Source organism: Rousettus aegyptiacus, unplaced genomic scaffold (assembly GCF_014176215.1).
Source record: "Rousettus aegyptiacus isolate mRouAeg1 unplaced genomic scaffold, mRouAeg1.p scaffold_m13_p_12, whole genome shotgun sequence".
In the NCBI taxonomy this organism is placed as follows: domain Eukaryota; kingdom Metazoa; phylum Chordata; class Mammalia; order Chiroptera; family Pteropodidae; genus Rousettus; species Rousettus aegyptiacus.
In genome coordinates, this window is record NW_023416287.1 from 90,793,783 (window position 1) to 90,817,375 (window position 23,593).

A 23,593-nucleotide genomic window follows, 5' to 3' on the forward strand; every position below is an offset into this window, starting at 1 on the left:
CACTCTAATGCCTCAACTCGCCTCCACCGAAAGGGAGCATCACACTTGCGTTTCTGCTCAATCGCTGTGCCGTAGTTCTCTTTAGAATTCATTCTGCCGGAGAGAGGAAAATAATCCAGAAATGTTTAGTACAAGTCAGATACCGTGGTTGCTGAGGAGCTGAGGTGTAAAATCCACCATATTTAGTGTTTCTGCCTTCTGTTTCGCCCTCTGCTGTAGCATTTTTGGATGTTTACCAAATTTCCTGGGCCAAGGGCGAGTGGGGGTACGTGAAGCTTGCAGCCCATCGCCACAGCTGCATTAAGCCTACTTTTTATGTCGTGGCCTCTTTGAAGGCCTAGAGACTTGCTTTCGTTGGAGCCTACAGATAATTGGGCCCAAAAGGCGATTAAAAGTGAATTACAAAGCGCACCAACCGGGCTTGACACCAGAGTGACAGCTTATTATTTACAAAGACTCGCGCAACGGTTGCTGTTAATTCATTACGTCATTCACTGTTTTTGGTAAATTGTGATCTGCAATGGTCTGCACGTTTTCTTTTTTTAGACTGATCTGACTTTGCGTTAGAAAGTTACTAGATAAGGATGAGATGAGAAGAAGAGCTAAGAAAAAGTAATATTTATTGTTATCAGGCTAAAATAGTTAAAATCTGTTACTGACTCAAACACACACACACACACACACACAAACACGTGTGCACACATACACACACACCTTCGCTATTTTGATACGAGGGACCGTTTTAAATAAGGATCTGAAAATCTCAAGCTCTGAAAGTTAATGGTCATAGTAGTTATCCATCGCTCTACAACAAATTATACGAAAATCAGCAGCTTCAAACAATACACAATTTTTTTTTTAAAATCTCACAGCTTCTGTAGAATCCGGGCACAGCTTAGCTGCACTGTCTGCACGAGTCTCACGAAGGGCCGCAGTCAGTCGACCCGTCTTAGGAAGGGCCTGCTAACCCACGAGCCGCTTCCAAGGCTCTATGCGGGTCTGGCAGGGGTCCGTTCATGCGGGCTTTTAACTGAGGCCTTGTTTCCTCACTGGCTGGAAGCCACTCTCATCCTTTGTCTTGCGGACTCTTCCAACATGGCAGCTTGGTCCTTAAAGCCAGAAAGACTGTGTACCTGGAAGTCACAATCTTCCGTGACAGCGCAGGTGGGCGTATTCGCCGTTCCTCTCAGACTGGACAACTGCTGCCCGTGGCGCGAGCCGACAGCCGGGCTGTCACTCCTGTGCGTCTCAGGGCCCTCGTCTGTTTCGCCCCTAGTCCTTTACCGCATTGGCTATGATACTCCGGCAGGAAGTCTCCTAAAAGCGCTTTTCCTTTTTCTTTTTTCTCTTCATCTATCCTTCAAACAACGATCTGTTTCAGAACTGAGGGATTTGGTCTATTTTTCAGTATTTTCAATAATTTCATCCTGAATCAGATCCTAACTCCGGAAATATGCCTATGAAATGTAAAGTATATTTTTCGGTTTGAATAATCACATGATAATTATTCGTAAAAATCATAGCCTTGGAAATAGGAAGTTGAACAAGTGTCGGATCCGTTAATTCGTCTGGTGCTTTAGAGCCTCACGTACACGAACGGCATCGTTGTCCTCTGAATGCTCATTAGCCTTCTCTCTCCGCCTTCATACCACGAGTCAACGCTAACAGAGCAGATCGCTGTGCGAGTGGCGTCTCCTCGCACTGTCGCCGTGCTTTGTGGCTGTGCTCGATCACCGGCTATGCCGGCGTCCGGTGATCTGCCGGACGGGCAGAGCCACACTCACTGCGGAGAAGCCCGAACGTGGGGCGCAGAGAAGGAGAACACACGCGGAGGAGGACGGGCGAACTCTACGCTCCGCCAAGGTTAATGATCTTAAGAAGGTCCTAGAGGCAGAGAGAGCAGACTTAGGAAGGCGGCCAGTTGTGTCACAGAGATAACGTGAGTGTGGCAGACTCTTACAGAAAGAAGCAATGAATGTGCGCTTTGGAAGCAGAGTGATTCCAACGACGTGTGGTTCCCGAGGGCAGATGTAACTCCTGTGTGTCCACGGAAACATTTAGTTTCGTGTAGCTGCGCTGTCAATGTTATATTGCTCATCTCTTCCCCAGGCGTCATTACGATGACGTTATCACTCGGAGCCCTCTGAGCAGGCTCCTTTTTCCTTGAAATTTGCAGTAGCTTCACTGAATAGTCAGCCAACAGGAAACAGAGGTGCAAGTGACAAAAAATGACCACAAACACTTAGTACCGACCCAATCCAATTACCTTTGGCAACATTTCGGGTTGAAGGTGCAGATTAGACACTAGTGATACCTTTGTGTATACTATATTATTGCTGATATGTCTTAGCTAGGCCTCTCTTTGTCATTGAGAATGGTGCAACTATTGGTGGAATCTATGTATTTACGTATTTTGGAGTGTTCCCCGTCCCCCAACACATCCTGATGAGGGTATATTAGAATGAGTAATGCTAGGAAGCAAATATGTCCGAAAAAGTCTCTCCAAAAGTATCTCTACTTTAATAGTGTACATGAAGTCTCCCATTATATCATTTTTAATTAACCAAATGAATCTCATTTCATGGAAGAAACAAAATTTAACCTTATTATTGGCTATGTAAATTGGAAACTAATTTACTGAAATAGCATACTTCTTTATAATAAAAATATTTTGTAGTTTTTATACATGCATTATGATTATTTCCTTTTGGGAAATTAGATTTATGGGTTAAAAGATAAGCTAACTTTTGAGGTTTTGAGATGTTCTGGTGGTGGAATATCTATATTGTTCATTATCCAAAAATATTTAGGCCGATTTATATCCCCACTAGGTTCTATTTAGCCACTCTTTAATTATTACTGAATGTCACAAATTTTTTTTTTTACCTTTTACTTTTCCATAAGCAAATGTTTATTAATTTTCACATATATTTTATATTTTATTAATGAGGTCGCTTTTTTGGTCTTGTAATTTGAACATGCATTTCTTCTGTTCATATTTTCTGATTGTTTTCCTTTGGACATTTTTATCTTTTTAGATTAGTACTAAAGACTTTTTTTTTTTTTTTACAATATTTCAGAAATATGAAGCTTATGCCTGCCTTGCAATCTTCCTTTATTTTTCATGACACTTTTTCTTTCTAATATTTCAAATTGGATGTTATTGAGCAACAGAAACCTGTTCATTTAAACTTTTTATGCAGAGAAACCTGTCAATCATTATGTATTATGGTGGCTGTCGATGATGTTATTGTTTCTTTTGTTTTGCATCCAATGTCATGTTTGCAAAGTCCAACTATGTGGAGAATATATTATTATCCTTCCTATTTTATATTCGCCTATATGATCATATGCCTAGATTGTATCTATTTGTAAAATATTCAATGTGCATTAATGATTGGTAACCATGTGGGACTTAGAGCCTTCCCTGTTCCAGGAAAAGCAGTTTCCTGTGTTGGCAAGTCGCACCTGTATTACAGAGAGTCAACAAAGCATGGTACCCTAATGAACGACAAACAGCAAAAACAAAACAATAACAACTAATAGCTGCACACAATAAATAAAAACGTGCCATGGAAACGCTGCCCGTTCTTCCTGCCACCACCTCCATTCGGCCCTTCGCGTGTGGCAGCCCCCTTCGGTGACCTCCTGCTTTCCATCATTTCCGCCCTAACTCATTTAATGTGTTCGCATCAATGTGACGTCTCTAGGAACACAAGCCAAGTAATGTCCCTTTGTACGGTTAATGTTATTTAATGCACCACCTTTGTTGTAGGTTAATAGGTTCGTTCTTTTGCTGGAAATGGAAGTCCAGCTATAAACTCAATTCGATTTAATTTTTGCATCTCATGTATTACATCTCAAAATCAAACTATATAAAAATTCTTAGATTTATTACAACAGGCCCAGATGTCTTTTACCTATTGGCACGTGCGTGTGAATCTCCACAGAAACGCCCTTTAAATGCAGTTTATTTTTCCTGCCACGACATCCTGAATTAACCTCAATTACAGCAGTTTTCACAGTCTACACCGTGTTGACCTGTTCATAGTCCATTTCAGCATGTAATTGTCCTAGGGGCAGGGCCTATAGTGTCCCTCTTTGGGAAGGATGCCAGATGATTGTCAATTAAGGACTCGAGAGAGGTTTGTTTAGGAGATGCAGGTCTGAACGTGCATGCGAAGAGCAGGTGTCTGTGTTTATGGGAGGAAACCTTGCCTATGATACGGTTTCCATGAAACCACTTAAGTCTCCTCTCCCCCGCGCTCTTCACCACAGGGAAGAAAACCCTCTCTGAGAGGTGAAAGCAGAAGAAGCTGACGAACCGGCTTTTCTCAAACACCCTTCCCCTTCCTGATCTAGAGGCCAACTCAGAAAATGCATTCTCTTCTGCTCTTTACCATAAAGCAGGAATTTATCTACCTTGAAGGAATGTGTTAGATGCTCTCTCAGGTGAATGAAAATTGAATAACTTTGAGGCTAAGCATCTGCTCAGCGTACCAATTAAACCTGATTTTTTTTTTATCCATCTGATTCATGTGCCCGTCTTTCAATTTTTTTTAAATTCAACATAGAAAAGAAGGGATTATTTTATTGGACCAATGAACCCAGATGTTTGTGTCAAAGATTTCTCTGATTTTGATAAGATTTTTTAAATATTCAAACAAAACATTTAAATGTGAGGTTATCTAGGGTGGCATACTTTTGCTCTCATGTTTTTATTTCAGTGACAGATAGAAATTAATTAGGGGTTACTGAAAAATAATAACTGTAGAAAAGATAATCCACCCATTAAATGAAGTCTGAGAGTTATTTAATTCATCCTATTATCAGTTTTAAAAAGGAAAATGCTGACAAACTAAGAGGGATGTGAGAAGTTACCGTAATGAGCCAATAGCGAAGTCCCTTACTCTGCTTAATTCTCGTTTGCAGAAATGAGCTACATTTTCTCCTGATTTCTTTTACATTTATACCGCATATTTACCCTCACATGTAATGTATAAATCGCATTCTTAATGTAGAAGTATAAAAAAACTGTGTCGTACTATTATTTATTTCAAAATGTTCTATTTTGTGAAAACGTTATAAAAATGGCACACTAATATTCGAAAGGATGAATGTTACTCATCCTTATGTTAAATTTCTAACATTAGGAACAAAAAATAAAAACGACTTCATTTAGGATTCCTTTATATGTTTATAAATAAGAATAACAGAAAGGTTTATAATAAGATAGTTAGTTATAAATTACAAGTTTGCGTTTGTGTGTTACATGGGCACGTGCCTAGCAAGATATGGGGAAAAGATCGTCAACAAAGTGTCAGGAATGGATGTACTAGCTTTTGCTCTATAAGAGCCTCGCAATCTTAGTGGTTCATATCAACATTTTTTTTTTTTTTTACTGTGGCCGGCTGGAGTTTGATGGATTTCGTCTGACGGGGGCTGATTTGGGCTGGGTTTATCTGCCACTGTGAGTTGGGATGAGACGTGCTTCCCCTGCGCCATCCTCTGTGGGCCAGCGACTCTCCATGTCTTCAGGGCATATGCTTCTGGTAGCAGCTAGAAGTGCGAGAGGGCAAGCAACACAACACAAACATTCCAATCCACTCTTTGGTTCATGTCCTGTCTCTATCGTATTTGTCAGAGAAAATTACATGTCCAGCTTCTAACTTAAGTTACGGGGCAGGGAAGTAAATAATTAGGAGCAATAATATAACCTACTACATGGAGTATATCTGGAGTGGTTGGAATTCGGGTAATTTTATTCTTTTGTCTCCGGTGTTTAAAAAATAAAGAAACATTGATTAGTAACTTTGGCAAAGTCGAAATGGGTGATGAGTAGTTGAGTTAGACCTGGATCCATATTTGTTTGATCCCAAAATACAGGCTTTCATTTCTGTGTTCTTTCTCTAAGTAAATCCTTAACCACATTTGAAAATCTGTCTTCTTTCTTCTAATTCTAATATATTTAGAATTTTAACTCCTTTTACTTTGTGGCATTTCTATGGCATTCTTTTGAAAGATTGTAACATATCTTATTGTACTTTTTTTTTTTCATTTTTCTACTGCTGACATAAATGTTTCGAGATTATGATCTTGACTATACTTAGTACTTCTCAGTATCTGGACTTTTACCTAAAATTTCAATGTCAGAAGAGACTTGAAGAGACAACTAAATTGTCCCCTTGAAAAATGCTTGAAATTCCTTTATATAAACCCGACGAGCAGCATCAGCTCACTTTTCATGTGGGTGGTTAGGGGTCTACACACGTTTATTCCTCCATATCTCCTAACGTGAAGGGATAAGGTAATCACATCCACTCCTGCAGACTATGAACCTGTGTATCACTAACAGTGCTTGTGAACAGGCTCGGACATCCCTGAATTCACACCCCACCCTGTGATGGACCGCACTGTTGAGGTGCCTCATCAACCCTGTCCTAGGAAACGCAAAACGCGAATGCTATCGCTTACTCCAAACCATTTTTATGACAGTTATATGAGATTTCTTATGCAAAGTAACTGGTAGAGAATGCACTGAATTTTAATATTAAACCAAAATTATCTTTCATGTTTAGGAAAAGCGGAAAAGCTGAACTTCAAAATGATCTTGCTCACATAATTGTGCATTTATACCGTGGTTATTCCGCTTGAATTTTACTGCCGAGTATTATAATAATTTAATGCTAAAAATAAGTAAGAAAGAAACAAAAGAGAGCAATCCATCCAGTGCAAAAATTACTATACTCCACATAAATGAGTATTTTTAGAAAAATACGAGAGATAATTAACATGCAATCATTGGATATCTATGCTTAATTTTCATTCAATTATCTATACCTTAAAAGTACTATGCACAGGATGAACTCAAAATCCAAAACATAGAATTTAGTGTATTGCATCTGTTAATGAAGATTAGTCACTTTTTTCAACAAAAGAAAAAAGTAATGTCTAATTTAAAATAATAATTAGAATAAAAATTTTTCAAATAATGTATCTTGAACACAAAATCAAAACAAAACAAATCCAGTCTTCTAAATTTGTGTTGTGAATTAAACAAACTTTTTAATTTTTTAAGTTGTCGATAATGTTCGCATTATTAAAATATGTCAGTATACATGTGGTTGCTGACCATAAAGATTTTTGTTCAACCCAAGATTTCATGTGTATATTTTCTGACATGTTTATAATGCATTATTATATTTTATCAGTCGCTGTTATCTGGAGTTATTTTTGTTGTTACGACTAAAATGGGTCAATGATTCCAGCACCATTTTAATTTTTCTACTGAAACAAACTTTAGTTATTATCAAATATAAAATCTATATAATCTTAAATCTGATATTTTGCTATTTAATCTATGCCCTTCATCTATATGACTCATTTCTTTTGATTGCATTATTGAAAGTTTGTAATGTTTTGATATAGACAGAGTAAGATACTTCTGACTATATCTTATATTTCCTGATTACCACTCTAAATATTCTTCAAAATTAATGAAATATCCACCTATTTTCAATTATGTGGTTTTCATTCAGATTCGATTAAATTTAAGAAAATTAACAAACAATATTTTATCAAAGAAAAATATATTTATCCATATTTACTTACACAATTCTTTCATCCCTCTGCACATTTTCACATGATTATGTATATTGAGTGTATATTTTGCTACACTTTTCATTCATATTGTGTTTATTATTGTAAATAGAATTTTCCCCATTGACCTGTTTTTTTACTACCTGTGAGAAAGCTATTGATAACGAACACTTACTGAATTCTTTTATGTTTATATTATTATGTTGATATTTCCTCATTTAAAAATACACATTCTTTTATCTTATTTATCCATCTGATTTAATTGGTTAGGAATTTCAGAAGACTATTAAGTTTTTTAAAAATAGGGAAAACGTCATCTTCTTCCTACGCTTTAACTAACATGTCTCTGACGTCTCACCTCTGAGCACTGTAGTCTGCACTTCCCATCATGCTGAGGAAATCATCCTCAATCCACATTTCATCAGGGATGCCGTTTCGGCGTCAGTAAAGATTTTTGGACTCTTATTATGTTGACCAGTTAATGTGGTGACTGTGCTTAGTTGACTTCCTAGTTCTAACTCATCTCTACCATGCTCAAGTAAATTCTACTTGAGTGTATTATTCATGTGATGTTTTATTTGATTCTATGTGTTAATGTTTTATTTATGACTTTGAATCAATATTTATAAGTGAAATATTCTCTCTGTGTCATCCTTGTCAGCGTAGCACTATTTTGTAAATATATTGAGATGCTATCTTTTTTCCTGCATGCCACTGAAACATATAAACAATATGAGAGTTACCTATTCCAAATTTGCAGTAATTCACCCATAAAACTATCTGGATAGAGAATCTACAGGGAGAAGCTGTTTGAAAGAATTCTAATTTTTCGAAGATCTTGATCTGCTTAGGGTTTTCTATACCTCCTTGATCATTTTCCTCTAATTTAACTGCTTCCTGTGCATTTATTACAAAGCTAATGCGTTGCTATTGGTTCTTGATTCATAAGGGTTTTTTTTTTCTTTTTTTAATCGATAATTTTTTTGAGCACTACGTGAGTGCCAGTCACTCTGCTGAATATCAAGGGTTGAGTGACCATTAAGAAAAACAGGTTTCTGACTTCACACCACTTACACGCTGGAGCCGTTAGTGACATGGGACAGCCGAGAGCTGGCCGAAAGAAATGGTGCAGAACGATGCCGAGACACCCTGGTGAGAAGGGCGGCCAGAAAACCCCCTCCGATGGCCTCGTGTTTCATCCCACAGGTGAGAGTGGGGGAAACGCCGAAAGGAAAGGAGTGATACGTACAATCCCGAGGAGGAAAACACTTTAAAATTGTCAATAAGTAGGGAAAAAAAATAATCGATTCTTAAGTAAATGACCCCGTGGTGACTCGACTATCAACATGAATGACTCATGCAGGAAGAGGCTTCTGTCGTCTGGCTGCCTTCATTCCACTGGACGTCCCAGTTTTTCTTAACCCCCCAGTCCCATAACCTCACCTTTTAAACAAGTCGTCATCCGTTACTACTCCAGCCCAGGATTACAAAGTACGCGTTCAAGCATTTGACTCCATCCAGCTCATTTACAGATACACCGACACAACCAGCTTTAAGCCGTCTGGGTTAGCAAACCAGCCATAGCAGTGCCTCCCTCTCTTCTCCCTGATCCAACCTAGATTTCTTGTGAACACACAGGGTTCATGCTCGGGTAGAACATTTAGAGTGGCAGATGCTACGAGCTATCGGGTAATTCATTGTTCCAAAGATGATGTCATGGCTTTGCGTCATGATGCTAGTGGTGATGACGGTATTCTCCCATTACCATGCAGCCATACCAGAGGTCAAAATCGATGTTGAAATTTGAAGCTCATGGCTTTTTAGAACCCTAATTTTCTTACTAATTAACAACGCCAGTCACATTTACCATCTTCAGTAATAAGAATTATAAAAAGAAAACCACTTATTCATTGAGGTTTTTTGGTAAAATATAAATCTCTAGGTAGCATGCTTTCTTTCCGTCTGACAGATCATGTATAACTATTGGAGATTTGTATGGTAAGGCCTTTGCAGCTTCTGAAAATTTTTTGAAATCTTTCGAATTCTTTTTGGACTAAATTTATCCGTGTGATCATATTCAGCTTTCTTCCTTTCTTTTGTATTTGAGACATGTTGAAAGAGCATTTGAATGGAGTATAGTTTTAGGGAGAAAGGAAAAAGAGCCTTCAGCCTACTTTGGAAAGATCAACTATTCTTCAACAGAAATAGATTTAAAACCAATTCAGGACACATTGAAACTTTATACTTTATATTGTTCTTGCATTTTAAGGCAAATTATTTTTAATGTGACTTTAAATGTTATCACTGATGAAAACTATAATTTATTAATGAAGTCAACAAGACTTTACTGTCATAGCCAACTAAATTAATGAATTAGATGGTCATCAGGTATGAACACATTTTTCTACTTCTGATAAAATAGAAAGAGCAATTGAAATCCAATGTAGTGATCACAGGGTGAATGCGCTTTCTAAGCCTTAGATGTAAATTCTCAAATACAAAAAAATAAAAATAAAATAAAGGAAAAGAAAAAGAGCAGGTGCAGAGAGTGATTCTGCCCAGTCATTCATGCATATCCAGTGCTGCTCACACTTCCGTTTACCCGGCAGAGTTGTTGGTTATTGCTTTTGCACTGGAACGGAAGGATCGAGACAAGGCAGAACAATGTCCTGGGAGCAGAAACGGAGACGAGCGGCAGATGGAGGCCGCCAACTCCTGTCACACCGGATGTCGTCAGTGCCAGAAACTATGACAAAGAATTATTCCTCACCAATTTTTTTTTTTTCCGGAGAGACTCTTTCATTAATTACTGTTTCTCTGTCTTGCAATGAAGTACAAGTGTTTAAAGATGGCCTTGAGACGTATTCACAGTTAATTAAAGTAGACTTCGCCCCTCAGTGGCTTTTTCCCCCCTACCTGCTCAAGGCCAGATGTCGTCATGAAAGAAACTCATAGGAAGAACTCTGTTTCAGACTCAAAACCAACGGTATATTTTCCCCCATTTGTGTAAGAGATTATTTTTAATAAAGCAGAATTAGAGGTAAATTAACACCTATATATTTTGAGAAAATATGTAAAATATATTTTAAATATTTGTGGCTAAGGTCAGAACAGTGTTTAAATTCAGGCAGATATGTACTTTTAAAAGTACAACTGCATTTATGATCTTTGCAAACGTAATTTTTTGTTTATCCAGGTGACTGTTTATTAACGTCATTTTCCATGAAAAGGCCATGTTTATTACGTTTACACTTTCGTATTTTTTCTGTGGATAAAGAGCATTAAGTGCAGCCAGGTATATTTGTCCAACGACCATGCGGTTACATGACACATAACTCCCCAGCACGTCGTTGCTTGTCTATCAAAACGAAATGGAATGTAGGCAACTCGGTACTGTTTAGTCTTCATCACTCACTGAAAATTTCACATTTTTTGCCAAATATTCTTTCTCTTTTCGCCCTATACTTTTCAGCATAAGCTGGGTTGGAGGACCCTTGAATCGATAGAGATAGAAAGAATATTTCTGATTCCGTCATTAAAGGAGGGGAGAGAAGAGTCTTGTGATACTCAGTGCGGCTCGGTAGTCGCACAGAATCGCCTTAACATCTACATATGCCGTCGACACAGGGCTTCGTTACGACGTGTGAAGGATGATCGTGGTCAGGTTCACTTGGCAATAAGTTACTCAAGAGCTGATGAGCGTTCGAGGTCAGGCTTTGGCTGTGGGAATGGCGGGGAGGTAACAGTTGAGAAATGACTTGAGCCTGAACCAGTTGATGGATGGGTTAACTGGTCTGCAATAATTATTTTTTTGTGTTGGATTACTGACTGGACAGAGATGCTATTTGAGAAGTATAAGTTATGGGGGGAATGTGTATTTGCAGGGATGGTGTGGAGAAGGTGAGAAGACCTTGAAATAGTGGACCTGTTTGGGACATAATGAAGCTTTCTATACTGGGAAGATGACTAAATACCTCCGCTAGAAATCTGTAGTGCATATATGACACTGTTTGTTCGTCTTTTTAGCTTAGCACCTTTTTGCTCCTCTGAAAATGATATCAAGGCTCAGCTGCTGGTGGCCTGAGGAGAAAAGCATTTGGGTCCGTGTATTCTCCAAACATTAGTCATTCTCCTCTGCAGAATGGCTGGCATTTTTGCGGTCTGTTCTCTGAAACGTCCTATCTGGATGGCTTTGAGTGACGTGTGGGCACTGCAGGCAGAGAGTGGGATTAACCGCCTTGCCTCGCCCAGCCCCGACGACAGCCCGGTCAGCCCCGTCCAGGCCTCCACCGGCTTTCCAGCTTTCGGGTGCCAAGTCCCGTGCCCCCCGGGACTTCCTGTCACGTGTTAAACTAGGAGCGGTGCCCACTTAGGCATCTCCGTCCAGCTCTCTCGCACCCCAACCTCAGCGTCTCCCCTTCATTCTCCTCTACCCATCCCCCTCGTCCTCTTGTCAAAGCCTGGCCCTTCGTATGCTAAGTGGTAGCTGAAGAAATTTGAAAAGTCTTTTTATTGAAAGCCTGGGTTTCAATAACTTTACTTGTTACTTTTATTAAGATTCAAGAAAATGAGCTTTGAAACTCTAGGCTAATCAATGAACTTGTTTTGCGTGGGTTCCAGGTGACCCCTACGCTCCCACTGTCTGAGGAAAGAGTGCTTAGGCGTGAGCACTGCACACGGACATGTTTAAGGAGGAGACGAAAAGTGTGTCAACTAAACACGTCCGACCATCATCCTCATTTACTATTTTTCTCTGGGGGAAATAAGGTACATTCTCCATTAGGTAGAGCTTTAAATTAAGACTAGATTAATAAGACAAAGGAAAAGAATGAGAGGTTAAATTAATTAAGTTTAAGATAAAGATATGCGATTATTCATGCCAGAGTGCCAACCTGTGGAATGCGAATTTCCTAGAGGAGAGCATAATTCATTGAGTGGAAACATGTTTTAAAATGTAGTTGCTGGACAGTAATAGAACAATACGTACTAATGAATTTTGAGGGAAGAAGAGTATGGCCCAACGATTCTAAACAATTCAAGCAACTTACATAAAAATTACAGGTGTCATCAAATATGTTTGCGATCAGAAAATATATCCACAGTGTATTTTTTAATTTCACCATATCATAACCTAGAAGCAAATAGCCACTTAATTTTAAATATCAACTATATTCGAATGATGTCAAAACATATATCATTAGTCAGAATTCTGTGATTGGCCGGCTTGCACATAGAATTTACCATTCTGATTTGGATGGTCCAAGACTTACCAAACTTAATATTTACAGTCAGAACACATTTCTTCTCTCTCTAAATCCTATCCGGTGATACCTCTTTGCCTAAATAACACCCACCTCCTCGCTTAGCGAGTGCATCCAAGGTCGTCCTAGATACCACTTTCCTCGCGAGTCTCTCTGAATCCTTTACTTCCCGTCTATTCTCTCTGACAGGTGTCCCACGCCCATCTGTGTCTTCTCATTATTACCACCTAAGTCTAAGACCGCAACACTTCTTGGCTGGATGTCAAAGTCAGTCCCAGTCACTCTCCCTGCTTCCAAACTTGTAGCACTACAATTAATCTACATTTGACAGCCAAAATGACTCTTTATTTTGAACTATAAATTGTGTATCATAAACAACTTAATGCTTTACAAAGCTTCCCCTCACATAAGGGGACAAATGCTCCAAACTGCTTCTTGTGGTTAATAATGGGTCTGACTCAATCCCAGCTCATCTTCCCCCTTGTTCCCTACATTAGAGCCACTCTTGTCCTCATTTTATTTTTTAGTCCCTCCAATCAATTATCCACCCAATGTCAAGAGATTTCACAATGTCAATTACATAAAAATGAGTCCCCTATTAGACACCCTACTAAGGTTTTACTTGCTTTGAGAATGACATATAATTCCATTATCACTACCTATAAGTGGAGTGCCTGCCTGGTTTAGCATCTGAACCAGGGCACTTTAAAAAGTGAAAGGAAGTGTGTCTATAAATTGGAACAACGGATATAAAACCAGGTCATCCTGTTTACGCTTTCCCTGCCCTGCGAGTTATTTTATGAGCTTTATTTTAGTTTGGGTCTTTGTATCCCTCTCAGAATTATTTCTGGTGGAGTCATAAACCACTCTCCTCAATTTAATTTCCACACGTATGTCCAAAGCCTTCAAATTTCTCTTTCTACTTAAATATTCTTCACTGAACTCCAGATAAACTTCCCATCGGCATACTCAGAATACCAGGATTCCGAAATTAATTAACACTCTATTTCTATTATTGTGTTTATTGTTTTAATATGTATGTTTTAGCAACTCATGAGGAAATACTCAGGTTGGTTTTGCCTTGCAAGCAAAAAAAGCAAAGCTGACTTTGACTATCTGACAAATAGAAGCAGACATTGGAGCTGAGTTTCCTTATCCAACGCTTGGTGTGGAGAATGAGTCTGTCATCATCAAACGATAAGTCTGTCGAAAGCACCTCTATCGAGACCACTGGAAACAGCTATGTGAATTATTTAAGCTATTTAGCATGTAAGCAAGTTTGACTAATTATTTTCTATAAACTATTTTCAAGTCAAGTTACTAAGAAATTTCCTCATGCAAAAAGGTAGACAATGTTTGAAAAGTAATATATTTACATATTTTTTTTTCCTGGAAAGAATGGTCTAATTTCTCTCATCTTGGTGCATTTTCCTTGCACATGCTCCACTGTTTTTTATGTTAACTGATCTGAAACAATCTCACTCTCTCCAAAATAAAAAAATCTTCGAGAACAATAACAACAACAAAAGTTATGTCATTTTACTGGAGTTTTAAAAGCACTTGTTTAAGCAGCAATGCGAATATTTTCAAGAGTAACAAGTATCTTTCAAAGTGGGTAAAAAAAATTACCTCATATAAATATATTGTAGCTTAAAATTATATCTCTTGGATGATGGTAAAAGAGAGAAGGAAAACTGAGGAAACAAATAAGCCAATGTTGCATCTTTTTGCAGTCCCCGTAGAGGGTGCATGATATTTCTTCATGAATAAAGATGGAGTAAACCACATTTGTAGCATAATAAGAAATGGTAATTAGTGTCATCTATTCACCGCCGTTAGAATTTGACTAGAGCAATTCGATTATGTTTATCACATTTTAAACTTTGAGTAAGTTTTTCAGCTCTGTAATTCAGTTAGTGTTGAAGTGTGGAGAATATAAGTCAGCTTCTCAGTATGATTGATGAGCGTGAACGCAGAGAAAGGGAATGCAGAAACGCACACGCCAAAAAAAAAAAAACCAAACAGATATTGCAATATAGATACTGCAAAATACCGGTCTTAAAGTGTAGCTCCTCTAAATCAGTGCGAATCTGTTGGCAAAACCCATATAAAACTAGCAGGACTTCTTCCCAAACGGATACACAATGGAATAAGTGTGTGGAGCAGGAGCTTTCTTTATGTCTACACAGACCGAAAGGAAATAATTTTCAGAAAATGTAAACTACTTGACGCTGTTATAATAGCAAATTAATTTTTCATTTTAACCTAAAATCAGCAGAGATACTGTGTTTCAAAATATATCACTAAGAAATCAATTAAAACAAAGCAAAGAGTCTCTTTTTGGCAAAACTGAATTTTGAATGAATAAGTAGGTTTCATTCTCAGACACTGACACTCTTTAGTTGGAGTCTATCAATGTAGGTGTTTGGGATTTGTTTTTTTTTCCTCCATAATTGAAGTAACCCCTTACATATAGTTCAGAAATATTCTGAGAATCAATTAAAACAATTACAGGTGGAGATAGTTACGGGAATACTGGCCGGTCAGGGCCATCTCTGGAAATCACGGGTCGGAGGATGTGGACATTTTTGAGGTAGGAAATATCTGAAACCATGAGTTCTGGCAAGACGCCAGGGGAATCTGGGCAAAACAAAGAATAATAAAAAAAAAAAGAAACAGAGAAATGCAAATCAAAACCAATGAGATGGCACCTCATACCTGTTAGGGCAGCTGTCACCCGGAGGACAGCAGATAAGCGTTGGTGAAGATGTGGAGGAGAGGGGACCCTCGTGCATCATTGGGATTGGAAATGAGGCAGATGCCACAGAAAACGATATGGAGGCTCCTCCAAAAATTAAAACAGAACGACCATATGACCCAGCACTCCCACTTCTGTGCATACATCCAAATGGGCGACATCGAGATCACCAAGAGCTTCCCGCCCTCCCCCCGCCCCCCGCTTTAGCTGACAGTGACCAACCACACCCCAGAGCTCACTCTGCATGAGATCTCAAGCTTTAAACAGACAAAACTTATAAGAGATGTGTAGTTAGTCTTTAAAACATGGTAATTCCTGTTCTAACAAGAACTCCGTGTGTTGAAAACAAAGAAATTAGGTACTTTGCAAATCTGGAAAGGCGAATGTACATGATTAATCCACGGAAAGCATCTAGAAAAATGCAAGTTACAGATGAAGGCGATTTCCCGTTCACTCTCCTAGACCCGTCTGCTAAATCAGGTGCTTTGTTCTTGCCAAGCACGAGGGTGAGAGAATCGGTTATGCTCCTTCTCAGTAATCCCCACCATACTTTCTCAGACAATAGAAAATAGCTCTGTGGGGAAGTTACACGATGATGTTCCAGGGCTTGAAGGGAAACATTTGCCTGCAACATCATTTCTGGGCATGATATCAAACCACCTTGCACTGGTGGCATCGAGAAGCTCTCTCCAGCTGACAGGGCTGTAAATCGTGATGGCTTCCCAGAGAAGTAAATCATCAGAAATATTCTGAACTGTGTCAGGCGCTTCTCTGAAAGCTTTGTAAGATTACAGTAATGCAAGCACTTAAAATCGGACATGTGCACGTGCACACACACACACACACCCCTATATCATTTCAGATAATGACCTATTTAAAGAGTACACAGGTGTTGTGTTCACACAATAAGCGATGAGACAGACTTATCCCAAAAGGTTCAAAAATATATATATTTTTAAACAAAAAACATGATGCAGCTTTGCTGGCAATGGCAAATTTTAAACTTCTGCACACCAGCCTATCCTGTCTTTTTCCTGTTTTTTAAAATTAATTAACACCGATGCAAATAAATAAACGATGCGGCCATATTTCAAGGGTATTTATGGCAATGTGTGCTCTAAATATATGCATATTTAAACAGGATAAATATGACTTTAAATATTTTTATTTTACTTTGTTTCTGTGTATGATGTGCATTTATATTATCCCTTGTGTGTTTATTGAACACCTACTAGATGCTGATTGATCTACAAAAATACCAGGGCATTTGCTATAAAGTTTCTCCTCAGACACCACGATCTACAGAATAAGGGTTCATTTGAACATCCATTTGAAGTGTTGAGGAAGGCAAGTCCACAGACACAGAAATTATAGCGGAGTGGCTAGAGCCTGGGGTACATGCAAATGAAGACTGAGCACTGAAGGGTGCACGGTTTCCTTTGGGGCCGATAAACATGTTCTGGAATGAGACCGTGATGATGGTTTGCACAACTTTGTGAATGTACTAACACAACTGAATTGCACACTTACAAATTGTATGGCCTGTTAACTAGATCTTAATGATGCTGTTTAAAAAAAAAAAAAGGAAATGATACATACAGTTCATGGAAATATAGAATACACCCTATTTTTCAGGCTATTGTCTAAAAATGTAAGCAACTGAGCTATCTATAAAAACCTAGAAAATATATTCAACATATTTTCCTTTACTTTAAAATTATATAAATTTTGGTCTAATTTTTGATTTACATATTTCTTCAAATCTCCAAAACAAATTTAAAATTCATTGATTATTAAAACTTAAATTTGTTTTTTTATAAACACATACAACTGAATACAAGTTTATTTTAATAATATACCACATATTTTTGCTATTATAAACCTTTAAATACCCCCAGTAATTATATGGAAACAAATAAAAGTTTATTTATGAGACATTGTGATATTATTTATTTGTTGTTATTTTTTAACACCTACAGCACCTGGTCTTCCTAGGCGGTCTCCCATCCAAGTACTAACCAGGTCCGACCCTGCTTAGCTTCCAAGATCAGACGAGATCAGGAGCATTCAGGGTGGCATGGCCATAGACCAAGATATCATTTATACATTTTTTTCATTTATAATGAAAAGGCAAGGAATAATTATAAGAAAATTATGCTATCAGAATATTAAATCCCATAATAAAAATTTCTAAATCTGTTTTTCTAATTTAAAATGATTGATAAATTCATGATATCTATTTTGACAGCTCTGAAAAAAAGTACATTATTTCTCAAAATATTTATTTGTCAAGTGTCATTTTCGATATAGAATATTTTTTATTTTTCATTTAGTTTATTGGGGCAAAATTGGTTAATACTATTATATAATTTTCAGGTGCACATTATAATTTCATATCTGTATATTCTATTGTGTGTTTACCACTCAAAGTCCAATTGCCTTCAGCTACCATATATTTGATCCCCTTTGCCCATTTCGCTCTCCCCTGACCCCCGTATATTTGGCCCCCTCTACCCCGTCCACCTCCTCCCCCTCTTCCGCCCCCTCCCATCTGGTCCGTGCCCATGAGTCTCTGTTTGTCCTCTTCATTTGGTGCTTTTAGGTTTATATTCCACATAGGTGATATCATGTGACTTTCAACCTTTTCTGCCTGGCTTATCTTGCTTAGTATGATTATTTCAAGGTCCCCCCGTGTTGTTGTAAATGGCAGTATTTCATCTCTTATTATGGCTGAGTAATATTCCATTGTGTATATGCACCACAGCTTCTTTAGCCAATCATCTATCATAGGACACTTCGGTTGCTTCCATGTCCTGGCCACTGTGAATAATGCTGCTATGCACATCGGTCTGCAAATATCTTTATGGATGTGATTTTCTAAGTCTTTGGGGTAAATGCCCAGTAGAGGGATTGCTGGATCATATGGTAGATCAATTCTTAGTTTTTTGAGGAACCTCCACACTGTTTTCCATAGCGGCTGTACCAATGTGCACCCCCACCAGCAGTGTATGAGGGTTCCTTTTTCTCCACATCATCTCCAATACAGAATAAATAGTAATAATTTTATTTTGTTTTGCAGAATGATTAGGTATGTAAATATCCCCTCTAAACTGATGTTTATTACTTGATCTAGTACTTAATTAAATAGAGTTTGGTGATATAGTTACTTAAAAAATTGTCACTTAAAAAAAAATTTTCCAAACTTAAATTATGATCATTTTAGAAACTTGCTAAGGGAATGACTTTCTTCTTCTTAGATCTTTGTTCTCTGTTTTTCTTGGGCCTCTTAATTCGGCTGCTGTTAAAGATGCTGAATTTTCAGCATTTAGAAATAAAGTGGATTTCGAGTAAGGAACTGAAATGCTGTAGAAAACCCGAGTATGAAATGTCTCTTGACAGTTCCTAATCAATGTTCTTTAGCTTCCAGGCTATTTTGTGGAAAGCCTACACACCAGATAAAGATAGTTTAATGACAGAGCTTGAAGTTATAGGCAAGTCTGGAAACAAGATTGTCAGATTAGGAGAACACACTCAAAGCTTCAGGTGACAGGTGACCTGTCTTAAATACACAAAGGCACAAATACCCACTCCCTATATATACCCACCAGAGACACCAAAACCTGGTTTTCCCTTGATCATTCCAAGTATATCAAAATCAGCTTATAATGGTTTCCAGAGGTCTTGACAGGAAAACTGTTTTTCAAGAAAGTGATAGAAAGATGAAATATTGCAATTTTATTTTTACATAATTTCTTTTTTTTTTTCTTTTTAGATGAGGCAACCCTTGGTTGACCTCACAGATTACAAGGACCTTGTCAACTTACAACACTTTATTTTTTAGTTTTTTAATTTAATTTTATTATTTTTTATATTTTTTATGCCTACAGCACCTGGTCTTCCTAGGTGGTCTCCCATCCAAGTACTAACCAGGCCCGACCCTGCTTAGCTTCTGAGATTAGACAGGATTGGGCTTGTTCAGGGCAACATGGCCATAGTATACTTAATTTCTAAATCAACTTGTCTCCCCCTCTCTGTCCACTAGTTTCTCTTTCTCCTGCCCTGAGTTAAAGGGAATAGAGTCCTAGGGAGAGGAAATTATTATTAGGGATGTTTAAACAAGAGGGAAAATATAAAATAAGCAGTATGAAAAATGGGAAAGTAATGTCATTTCACATTAGTCAGTAGAAAAAAAGTCACAGAGACATGCACTGTGCACATAGTAAACATAAGACAGTTTCTCCCATTTCATAAATGTTGGAAGCTCTAAAATCAATTTCCTTCCTGCAAGATTAGGACATCTCAGATCCGAAGGCACGTTGCTGTGCACTTCCTTCGTTGTGATTGTCATGGGCTTTTTAACCAGTCGCTAGCTAATAAATTCACAAGTAACCGTGAGCCAGTTCTTTCATTAAAACTGTCATGAACGCTTTTTAACTATCAAAGCCATCTTTACTCAAGCTTTTAAGGCTACAAAAAAAAAAGTCTGCATGGACTCACTTCCTTAATGTAGAGTCACTGTGTGTCAGGAAGCTGGGGGAGCCCAGGACAGCGCCCCGTTGTCGCTCTCCTTGCATGGCATTCTTCTGAGAAGGAAACATGCACCGGGCGTAAAACAGACCGACGTTTGCTCATTGTGATCATCGGACAAGCAGCCTAAAATGAAGGTAATATGTCTTTATTTTTTTGCAATATGTATATTGTAAAAAAAAAAATATGCCTTGCTTTCTGAGTAATTCTTTTAAAATTCCACTTAAATTCCCTTTAAAATCCTAGTTGCAGTTTATGAGATCAGTGCGACCCTGGCCGTATGAGGTTTTTGGTCAAAAGCTTCAGTGTTTCGTTGAAGCTAGTTTGTGTTGTTTGTCATTTGGGGACAGGGAGGGTACCTGATTGGCAATAAACTTCAATTAATGTTTGTCCAGAAGAACCGAGCTGACTAGATGTGGGTGATGGCGACCCTGGGGAGAGATCTTTCACCTCTGCAGGGGACTATGTGGCATTTTACTGATGACAAGTTTCTCGAAGTGAAATCCTCACTTCTCTCATCTTTAATAGTAGATACTGTGAACGAAAACATAGATTATTGTAGAACAGGGTATTTTGTCATCCATAATTTAGGAATTCTCTATAATTTAGGTCTTCCTGGACTGAGAGACACAAAACAACAAAGGCATTATTCTAATCTGAATAATTTAATATAAAATAGGTCTTCGGTTTAACAGTCGAGTGCATTTCTGATAAGAACATAGGCTCCTGGTGTCCTGTGTTGCTGACCAATACAGATACTTATCTTTGCAAAATCAAACAGGCAGTTGGTGAGACCGGCAATGCTTGGCAGGGCGAGATGATTTTCCTTTGCCCGAATGGAAAGACCACCCCTCTCCACGGCGGTGGCCCCGGGGCGCCAAGGACCGCGGCGCCAGGGCTCTGTGATCCGGGCGGCATCAGCTCCTGTACGACACGAGCCTGGGGCCCCGGAGTCCCGCCAGGTAGCAGGGAGAGAGATGCACACCTGGGGACACGTCAAAGCAGGTGTCAGCAGCTGCGCCCCGCCGTCCAGACCCGCGCAGCAGAGTGCCCGCGCGGGCCGTCCCAGCAGCGAAGCTTGGGGCTTGCTGGCCGTGGGAAGCAGCTGGAAAAGACACTACGATCAGAGCGAGAACACTAATTAATGAGCGCAATTAATCCCTGCCGGTCAGCTGAATTCTGAATAATGCATGCTATGTTAGGTAGTTTCATTTTTATCTTTGGCATTTTTTTAATGCCTGTAAATAATGAAAAACTTTTTTTTTTTTTGCTGCAATTCTGGCTTCAGGTGAATAAACGCATGGCCTTAGTTTGAAGGAGGTTATTTATCCGTCTTTTATGTTTTCTTAAAGGAAATGTGTCCACTCATCTAAAAGGTTTTTGAATCTTTAATGTACGAATTTGAAACCATATGTAAGATGCTTTAAAATCTATTTTATCTATTGCTGTCTCTAATCTGTGTAGGTAGGAGAGCAGGCCTGTTTTTATTGATTCTTGATGGTAGTAAAAGCTTAATTTTCAAAAGCGTTATTAACTGAGAATCTAAGTAATATTGACATTAGTTGGCCCATAGTCAGAATCTGTGCATAATCGAAGGACATTTAAAAATCAATAAGAGAAACAATTCTTGCTAGGTTATTTTGATCAAATTTCTTCAAGCAGTGGTAGAAAATAAAATCTTGATCAATATTACAGTAAACCCGCTGAAACCTGTTTGTTCATAATGCAAAACTTCTGGCTGAACATTTCACCGTCGCTGATGGAGAAAAGATTCGGCATTTCCCCCCACCCCCTCCGAGTCCTTCCTGTTTAGTTAAGGGGTAGGTAATTGTGTCCAGCGTCACGCTTTGCGTCTGTCCACAGGTGAGTGAGTCTGAGAAAGAGACTGCAGTGAACACCTCCACAAAGATCACCAAAGGCTTCGCGCGACCTCAGCGCACCAGGTCCTGTGGCCGTCTCTGCGGTGAGCAGGCGCCAAGCTTGCCTTGATGAACTGCCAGTTGTCTCATGGCGCACTTGATGATGGGCCGTGCGAAGGTCCCTGATGCAGGAGCTCCTGATGGGAGTGTCCTTCATTCCAGGTGTTACTACCCAAGCTGATGCCTCGGCCTTCGCCTCTCACCAGCGGTCATGTCTAGGCGCTGTGTTACCTGAGAGGACTAGGACCCCTGCTCTGCCGTACATGGGGATACTTAGTCAAAGGCTGTGAGGGGCTGGACCCTACGATCAGGAGATCGGACATTCCCTACGTCCTGAAAGCCAAGGTGGCTGAGACGCTGAAGACAGAAACAAGTTCATATCTGGAACGTACGTCAAATCCAGGTCACAGTGAATTGTCCTTTCTAGGGAGAAAAGGGCCTGATATTATCGACTCTATGCCAGTGGAAGTTTGGGTTCCCCGGGGAATAGTGTCCCGTAAGGGACAGCATTGGATTAAATAGCTGGCAGTGTGGACGCTCAGTCGATGGCTGTCGTGCACCTCCGATGGCCCCATGGCCACTGACGTGATTTCTGCATCCACGAGGCCACCAGGGAAGGCCCGGGGAGGGTGGTGACAGTCTGGCCGGTGTCAACCGGGCCGCTACCTCAGTCGGCGTCTTTCATGTCGATGTGGGCTTCGTCACGTCATACAAAGACATTTGCACCCCGTGCTCACTGCCACGTGACCGTCCGCGCACCTCGTTCAAGACAGAGACGGTTTCGTTGCCTTTATGCAACAAATGTTGGTGAAAAACGAGACTTTTACATGTGTAAGAAATGAACATGGATATCTAAATATCATGTCTACAACAACTAACTCAAAGAAAAATATATATATGTGTGTGTGTGTGTGTGTGTGTGTGTGTGTGTGTGTGTGTGTATCTCATATTCACATAAAGTAACTCAAAGAAAATTACAACCCTATATGCCTAACCTCAGGTTAGGCAAATACATTTTAGGTAAAACTCCAAAAGCCTGATCCTTAATGGAAAAGATACAGTAAATTGGACTTCATCAAACCTAAAAATCTGTGCTCTTCAAAGGATACTATTAAAAGAATGAAAAGACCTGCCCGAAATGGGAAGAAAAATTTGCAGACCGCGTATATGATTAAAAACACTTGTTTCTGTAATGTATAAAATTCAGTGATAAAAAAGCAAACTCTCCAATTAAAAAAACAGGCAAGAAATCCGAACAGATATTTTATCAAAGATGTACGATAGAAAATAGCACACAAAAACATGTCTCCACATCATTAATCATTAAAGGAGTAAAGATCAGAACGACAGTGAGGCAGTGAGAAATCTGCATTAGAACAGCCAAAATTAGAGGCAGCCGACGCCAGATGCTGGCGTGGATTTGAGGGAAACGAAGTTCCCACACTGCTGGCGAGAATGTAAAAGGCGAGGACCTCTTTGGAAAACAGTTTGTCCATTTCTTAAAAAGGTAAGCACCCACCTACCGTGGT

At 39.0% G+C, this 23,593-nt stretch overlaps 1 non-coding gene and 1 pseudogene across 1 annotated transcript; both read right to left on the bottom strand.

The window, feature by feature from the left end:
* Positions 1-17,588: 17,588 nt before the first annotated feature.
* Positions 17,589-17,707, bottom strand: LOC118610352. The gene has a single exon (XR_004953864.1). It is a non-coding gene; the product is annotated as a 5S ribosomal RNA (ribosomal RNA).
* Positions 17,708-19,496: 1,789 nt separating this feature from the next.
* On the bottom strand, positions 19,497-19,615 carry LOC118610576 (annotated as a pseudogene).
* Between the last annotated feature and the right edge of the window lie 3,978 nt (positions 19,616-23,593).